Here is an 8,797-nt window from a genome sequence, read left to right on the forward strand (position 1 = left end):
CAGATGCCAGCTGTACCGCCAGGTGCCTCAGGCTGAGACACAGGCCCGGCCCTCACCTGCCTGTGCAGACGGGGCCAAGGCTAACTGGCATTGGCCTCAAGGCTGGCGGGAGCCCGGGCCCCTTTCTTTAGGAACCACCAGCTGCTCTAGCCATCTCCCTGCCTCCAGAATCACAAAGCTTTGCTCCAAGGTCGGCTAAAGAGGCCTCTCTATGGGGGGGAGCCCCACCCCATTCCCAGCCATTCTTGACCTCCACCTGGCACAGGTGGGCCCCTACCCCCGACTCAGGACCCTTCCAGCCAGTGCCTCCTTAGGCCCAGAAGGAGCCTTTATTCGGTGCCTTATCTCCCTCCCCATTGGCTTCCCCATCCAGCAGATGAGGTTCCAGCCCCTTTTCCTCATAACCAAAACCCTCGCTGCTCATGAGAGGGTCTTATTTATAAACTATATAAATGCTCAAGTAGCTGCTCAGATCGCCCTTTCTAATTCTATGTGTTGAGCTTATGTAAACCTTTGGTCCTATTTTTGTTCCCTTCTTACCCACAAACCATTACTACTTGAAATGTTTAAAACACTCGATGAGCATAAAGGCTAAAGAGAAGCAGTTTGACCGCTCCTGTGATTTGTACTGTTTACTGCGGAGTTATTTAAAGATTTTGGAATAAATATACAAACTACAGTTGTGAAATAAAGGTGTAAATAAATTGTATATTTTGAAAAATAAAGACATTTAAAAAGAAACCAACAAAAATACACACAACCACATCAAAAATACAAATAACATACAGAAGAACCATCATTTAGAATCACCTGAAATCTGGCTGAATGGAAGTCCTATAACTAGATAATTAAAGAAGAAAACACATTGAGACTAGTAGGAGGAGCAGAGGCATGGAATGGCTGGTCCAACAACCACGTGTGGCATTTTTTTAATCAGGAGGGATATCTTGGCTGCAGAGGCCTCCTGTGAGGAGCAAGGAGCCCCAGCCCTACACTAGACCCCTCAGCCCAGAGTTCCAGTCCTGGGAAGAGAAGTCCCCATAACTTCTGGCTATCAAAACCAGTTGGGATTGAGGCTGTGATATGAAGGCTGCTGGAGTCCTAGGAAGTTCCTCTTAAAGGAGTGGACTTACTCCCTCTGAGCTCCAGCACTGTGGCAGCAGCTTGAAAGGATCCAGAGACATACATGGAGGAAATAAATTGTGTGGCATCAGGGCAAGAACTTGGGAACAGCTTTTTCCCAGATAAAAGTGCTGGGAAATCCCCCCCCCCCCCATTCCCCATAGAGCTGACTGGCAGGCACTATATCTGAGTCTCCATCAACATGGCCTTCACTATTCACCCCACCCTAGTGATTCCCTGATATCCCATCCCACTTAATTTGCAGCCCCACCCAAGTTGTTTGCAGTGTCTTTTCCATATGAATGGCCTGTACTGGCTCAGGCTTCAGACTTGCCTAAAATCTCTCAAAGCAGCAGCTGGACTCAGTGTGCCCATATCTCTTGATAAGTGGCCTCAGGCCCAGCACTAGCAAGGTTCACAACTTGGCCTCTACTAGGCATCTCTAAGACAAACACAAGTAGTAGCCATTGCAGATCACTTTGTAGCTTATGCCAGGTGGTCTTAAGCAGGACACAGGCAGTGGTTAACTTTGCATCACCCAGGAGGCCCAAGAGCCAGAGCACTCAGTGGACAGCTTCATACCACACCAGATTACAACTCTACAGTATCCACAATCAGCATAGTCAAAGCGAGAACTCAGTGAGCACCAAAGCCCCACTGAAGCAAGTCCTGCTCCATAGGGTGTCTCTTGCACAGCAACTCTTCCATTGTAGTCACAGCTGGCCCTCATAACCAATTGGCCTGGGAGTCAATTCCTCCCAGTGATGCCAACAGCAATCAAGGCTCAACTACAACAAGACAGTGCACACAACCTACACAGGGACCCCCCTAAAGTGCCCCGTTCAAGTGACTGGGGAGGCTGAGCCACTGGGCCTTACAGGATACCTACTACACAAGATCACATTATGGTTTCCAGGAGACATAGCAGCTCTACCTAATACAAACACAGAGAAGCAGCCAAAATGTGGATAGAAAAAAAATGTCACAAATAAAAGAACAGAAGAAATCTCCAGAAAAAGAACTAAATGAAATGGAAGCAAGGAAACTACTGGATATAGAGTTCAAAACAATGGTTATAAGGTTGCTCAAGGAAATTAATGAGAGCTTCATGGACCTTAGTGAGAATGTCAAGAAACTTAGTGAGAATTTCAAGGAAATTAATATCAACATCAAGGACATGAAAAAGGACTAGTCAGAAATGAAGGATACACTAACTGAAATGAAGAATACTTTACAGGGAAGCAACAGTAGAATAGAGGATGCTGAGAAAGCAAAAAACACCTAATCAGAAGAGCAAAAAGAAAACAACCCAAAAACATGAAGACAGTGTAAGGAGCTTCTGGGACAACTTCAAGTGTACCAACATTCGCATTATGGGGGTGCTGGAAGGTGAAGAGAGGCAGCAAGAAATTGAAAATCTATTTGAAGAAATAATGACAAAAAACCTTCCTTACCTGGTGAAAGAAATAGACATACAATTCCAGGAAGCACAGAGAGTCCCAAACAAGAGGAATCCGAAGAGGAGCACACCAAGACACATCCGAATTAAAATTCAAAAGGCTAAAAACAAAGAGAGAATCTTAAAAGCAGCAAGAGAAAAGCAAGAAATATTCAAAGTGATGAAAAGCATGGACCTACAACCAAGATTAGTCTACCCCGCAAAGCTATCATTTAGAATTGAGGGTCAGATAAAGAGCTTCACAAATAAGAAAAAGCTAAAAGAGTTCATCACCACTAAGATAGTATTACATGAAATGTTGAAGAGTATTCTAGAAGAAGAAGAAGGAGGAGAAGGAGAAGGAGGAGAAGGAGAAGGAGAAGGAGAAGGAGAAGGAGGAGAAGGAGAAGGAGGAGAAGAAGGAGAAGAAGGAGAAAGAAGAAAAAATATGAATAACAAATGGCAATAAATGCCTATTTATCAACAGTTGAATCTACAAATAAATGAACAAGGCATCAAACTGATGAATAAAATAGAACCAGAGGCATAGAAACATGAACAAACTGATGAATCTCAATGGGAAGGGGGAAGGAGGAGTGGAAAGAGATTAACCAAAGAAGTTATATGCAGTACCTGTGGACACAGACAATTAGGTAGTGAAATCCTAGGGTGGGGCAGGATCTGGGTGAAGAAGGGCAAAGGGAGAGGGAAAGGGGAGGATGTCTGTAATACTCTCAACAATAAAGATATTAAAAAAATAAAACACTTAAAACACACCAAAAGACAAAAACAAAAACCATGTCCTCATCCATGAGGGACACTGATGCAGAAACAAGTAGAAGCCACTCAAAATCTGTCATTCCTACAGGACTAGGCAATGCTTAAGTAAATAATCGGTTTCCATCACACAACTGAAAGTTTAGTCAAGTCCAAACAGACTGCTGACAACATTTTTAAGTCAACACTGATATCTAAAATAAACACAAGATGACTAACACACACTGGTACTATAATAAAAATATACTGTATTGTGAAAGAGCTCCTAGCCAAGAGATGTTCTTGGGCTTTTTTACGAAGGCAACTGTTGATTAGTCAGAAGAGTAAGTCCCCTAAACATTTTAGAAATTATTTAATTCAACGAACTTTTGTTTTGAGCACTTACTCTCAGGAGCTGTGAAGGATATGAGATTTTACCCTACTTTCAACTTAACAAGTTAGCTTGTTACAGTTTCATAGAAGCTGGCAGACATACTAGAAATGAGACTCCAGAGTCAGAGACACAGACTTACAGCAGTAGCAGTAACCAGTGTCAGCATTTGAGAGGAATTCTGACCTTGGCAAACCAGGTCTTTTATACTCAATAGCAAACACACCTGCTTATTACTGTTGAGGTAGACACTTCTTCACTCTTCCAAAGCAGTTTGCTATACAGACATCCTTGAAAAACAGTCTAGAACAAAGGCAGTCAATGCTTCTACCTGGAATATGTGTATAATGTGAGAAATTCATGGAGAATTATCTCCCAAGACTTATTCTTTAGCAGACACTGTGAGAAATGCTAAGGATATGAAGATTAAAAGAAGGAACATGCTATCTTGTTTCTGATAAATCTAATATTGTTAATAAATTTAACCATGACATTGAACTCCCAAATTCTGTCCATAGAAAATGTGGGAAGTTCAGTTTGTTCAGTATCTATCCTTAACTTCATTCTTATAATAATAAAAAATTGGTGGAAGGCCGAAAATATAAGCCTATGTGCAATGTGATACCACACTTTTAACTTTAAAAGACAAAGAAATACTTATGCAGAGGAAAAAAAGACTAGATGGCAATATCAATATACCAAAAAATTATCCAAAAATATTAACGATGATTTTCTCTGCATGAGGAAATAGGAGAGATCTTTCCTCCCTCCTTCCTTCCTTTCTTCCTTCCTTCCTTCCTTCCTTCCTTCCTTCCTTCCTTCCTTCCTTCCTTCCTTCCTTCCACATTAAGATTAATGAAGAAAAGGTAGTAGGATAGGGAACAATTAGAATTAGTAAGAGTTCATTTTTTTACTTAAAAATATATATTAACATGTTTTTTAAAATCAAAGAAAGTTTGAGAAGATATGAGTGGGAGAGTGTAAATAAATATTCCTTTCACTTCTATCTACCTGCCCTCAAATATTTCTTCCTCAGAGGTAACCTCTGTTACACATTTTTTCATTTAAATATATAATTTGCATGAACAAATATACATGTGTACTACTTTTGTGTGTGCGTCTTTCCTTCTCTTTTTAAATTTTGTACCTTTATTAGCAAGTTATCATGAAGAGTTTTCTATATTTATCACTACATACACTATCTTTATTAACCTTTTCAGATGCTTAGTGTTCCATTGTCTGAATGTACTACAATTTATCTAACATTTCCCCTAGTGATGGGTACTTGGGTTGTTTCTAATCTTTGCTATCACTAACATTTCTGCAGGGAATATACCTCAAGTACATTTATGTGTACATATGAGTATACTTGTGAGTTAGTTTCCTAGACTTAAATTGCTGAATCTAAGTCATGGACACTAAAATTCTTATATTATTTTGTCCTAAGGGGTTGCACCAGTTTGATACTCACCAAAATACATGTGAGAGTCTCTTACCCCCAAAACTCACCCATGCTTTTTAATAATTGTCAATCTGTAGACTTTTTTTAAAAAAAAAATGGTCCTGTGGTTTTAATTAATTTAACTTCTCTTATTATGAACTAATCATGATATTCTAGCTATAATATTTTAAAAGATACCTAGATCGTTGTTATCAAGTTCTTACAGTATGTTCTGTTGGGCCTGGACAAATAAATAAACAGGGTATGGATGACAGCTAGGTTAGGGATGGCAGTCACAAAGCATGAGTATTGCTCTTCCCCCTTCATGTCAATAATCTTTGGTTTTATTTCTGAGCATGAATGAACACTCAGGATCCTTCTCATCACAACTCTGGAGTGTGCCATCGCTCAATCAGAGTTGATGTCTGAGCTTATACTATTTGCCATACTTGTTTTAGATGGCATATAACTAAATAAAATAAAAGGGACAAAAGCCCAAGCTACGGCATCCCACATAACAACTAATTTAAAAGAAAGAATTCTTCTGGCATGAATCTCTGTAGGATTCATACTGTGTAACATGACTAGTTTTCTGACATGTTTTTCTTTTTCACAGAGTTATTAGGTGTACATTAAGCTCCAGTTATACAGAGACGGCAGGAGCTGGTTGGCTAGTGTACCATTAACAGGTGGTTTTCTTTTCTGGATTCCCTCCTCTCTGAGTACTCCCTTCCAAATAAACTACTTACATTCAAATTCTTCTCTTAGGTTTCTTCCAGGAATCCAAACTAAGACACAAATTTTATCTAACTTAAGAGACGTGAAACCGAGGCAGGGGCAGCTGGACAGGGAGGCCTAACCCTGGCGGTTGGGGGAGCAAACTGGCACAGTACACAGAGGTGTTGACCACTCCTGCTTTCAGACTCCTTCCTGTGTCATCTTTTCATTGTAACCTTCACAAATGTAACTTAAAAGTAATTCTTTAAAGATATTAAACCCTTTAAGAGGTACAACTTTTGTTGTACAAATTTGTTTTTGCAATGTGGGACTTCTGGAAACTCCATTCAGGGACAGATACTGGACCCCCACCTCTGGCACATACCTAATCCCCCTCCAAATATAATGGCCATAGCTCTCCCTGCTTTAAGTGAGTGACTCATGGCTTAGCTCCTCTGGGTGGTCTGCCATCTACCTACCCTCAACACTCAGAGTATTACTAGGAAAAGGCAGGCATCTGCTGATGGCTGGGAACCCAAAAACAAAGCTGGTATGTATTAGTAGAAGCAAATTTTGTTCTGACAAATTTACTTCAAAGAATGGTTGTACTATAATGTATCCAATTACTCCCTATTGCTGGATATTTAGGCATATAGACTTATTGTTTAGAGTTGAAAACATAAGGACTATAATAATGAGACTGTTTTTGTGTGTGACTTGAGGTACTAGTTTCTTTTCCTATAGTCAGACCTCATTCATAGGCAGTTAACACAGCTCTCTACTTTCTCACCACTGAAGCAACTCAGCCAAAATCCATTCAAAGAGGAAAAACAAATCCTCTGAAATTTTAGAAAGAAAAGGTATGTTATAAAGGAGAAAAGTATTCCACACCCCAAAGTTCTATGTTGGAAGCATTCTTAGTGTTACTCGGGCCAACCCATATGCCAATGGAAAAACCAGCCAGTTTCTGGGGATTTGCATCCAGAGATCAGGAGCAGGACTTGGAACCACTTTTATCCTTAGGAATACTATTGAAGGACAAAGTGTTGAGATTTTCTCTGAACTCTATAATCCTAGAATCCAGGAGATCCAAGTGGTCAAATTAGAGAAACAGCTGGATGACAGCTTGCTATACTTAGGAGATGCGCTTCCTGAGTACAGCACTGTTGATGTTAATATGAAGCCAAGTCTACAAGAATTGAGCCAAGAAGCTCCTGTTAATTGCCTGAAAGTAAAAATGAAGCCTAAGGGCTGGTCCAAATGCTGGGAGCATCCAAAGTTTAATATCAAAGGAATCAGATTTGATCTTTATTTAATTGAAGAGCAAATGAGAGAAGCTCAGAAGTGGAGTCAGCCATAACTTGAGTTTGATATAATGAGGGAATATGATACTTCAAAAATTAAAGCTGCAATATGGGATGATATTAAAGTGTCAGAAAAATTTTGATTTGAAATGTATTTAGCTCCTTGCAAATGATATACTGACTGTCAGAGAATTTTTTTCAGAGACCAATTAAATTTCATATATAAGGACATAGTCATTAAATCAACTAAGCATTCATTATTTTATGAGTACTGTTAAAAATTAAATTATCACAGAAGCTTATTGCTTAAAAAAGAAATATACAAAAATGTTTATATATTTGTGAAACAAAGGTGCAAAATTGATACTCAAAAGATGAAAAAAAAAAATTCGGCAATGTAGCAGAATACAAAATTAACACCAATAAATCTATGGCCTTTTTATACACCAATAATGAACTCACAGAAAGAGAAACAAAAACAATCCCATTTACCATTGCACCAAAAAATTAAGATACCTAGGAATAAACTTAACTAAGGAGGTAAAAGACCTGTACTTGGAATACTATAGGACGTTGAAAAAAGAGATAGAGGAAGACATAAACAAATGGAAGAACATACCATGTGCTTGGTAGAATCCACATCATTAAAATGTCCATACTACCCAAAGCAATCTACAGATTCAATGCAAAACCCATTAAAATACCAACGGCATATTTCAAAGATCTAGAACAGGGGTGGGCAACCTTTTTGTGAGTGCGTGCCAAAACCAGCAAAATCTCTGACTCAAAATTCTTCTGTGTGCCAACCCTAATTTTTTGAGAACATGTTACGCCTACTTGATATCTCTTAAGGTGTATGTATGTGAAGAACCTTGAAGAAATAATAAAATTCATTCGAGCGACAAAACACAGTATATGATTATGAAAAATACATTTATTTTTTAATGTATACATGTACACTGATAGTCCGACAGAAAACTTTATGACTCTGTTTGATATTATCAGTGGGACTTTTGCTGCAGAGAGAAACATAGAAATTTATTCCCCTTTTGTTAGTACCGGTGGGCAAAGCGAGAGAGAAGATTTCATTTTTATAGAGTGAAATTTTGAATAAGTAGGTGAGGCGGTTGTCTTGTCAACAAAAACCTGTTGCGTCTGAGGCTGAAACCAAAACACTGGTCGGATCTAGGAAGGCAGGGAGAGTTAAGGCAGAGGCATAGAAATTGCTCTTCCCCTCTCTCGTCAATCCATGTCTATGGTCTTTAAGTTAATTTGTTATGTAAAATTATTTATTTATCTAAGATGCACCTACACTGAATTTATCTGAAAAATAAAAAAAGTCGATATTAAGAAAAAAATTGTAAATGGAAGATTATAAGAGAGGGTTTCCCATGCCAGCAAAAGTTACTGGAGTGCCATGTTTGGCATGCGTGCCAGGGGTTGCCCACCCCTTATCTAGAACAAACTCTCCAAAAATTCATCTGCAATAAAAAAAGACCCCGAATAGCCACAGCAATCCTGAGAAAGAAGAACAAAGTTGGAGGGATCACAATACCAGATATCAAGCTATATTACCAAGCCACGGTTCTCAAAACTGCCTGGTACTGGCACAAGAACAGACATATAGA

At 39.2% G+C, this 8,797-nt stretch overlaps 1 pseudogene; it reads left to right on the forward strand.

The window, feature by feature from the left end:
* Positions 1–2,495: 2,495 nt before the first annotated feature.
* LOC102435823 lies at positions 2,496–7,312 on the forward strand (annotated as a pseudogene).
* The last annotated feature ends 1,485 nt before the right edge of the window (positions 7,313–8,797 follow it).

The sequence above is a fragment of the Myotis lucifugus genome, unplaced genomic scaffold (assembly GCF_000147115.1).
Source record: "Myotis lucifugus unplaced genomic scaffold, Myoluc2.0 scaffold_50, whole genome shotgun sequence".
In the NCBI taxonomy this organism is placed as follows: Eukaryota; Metazoa; Chordata; class Mammalia; order Chiroptera; family Vespertilionidae; genus Myotis; species Myotis lucifugus.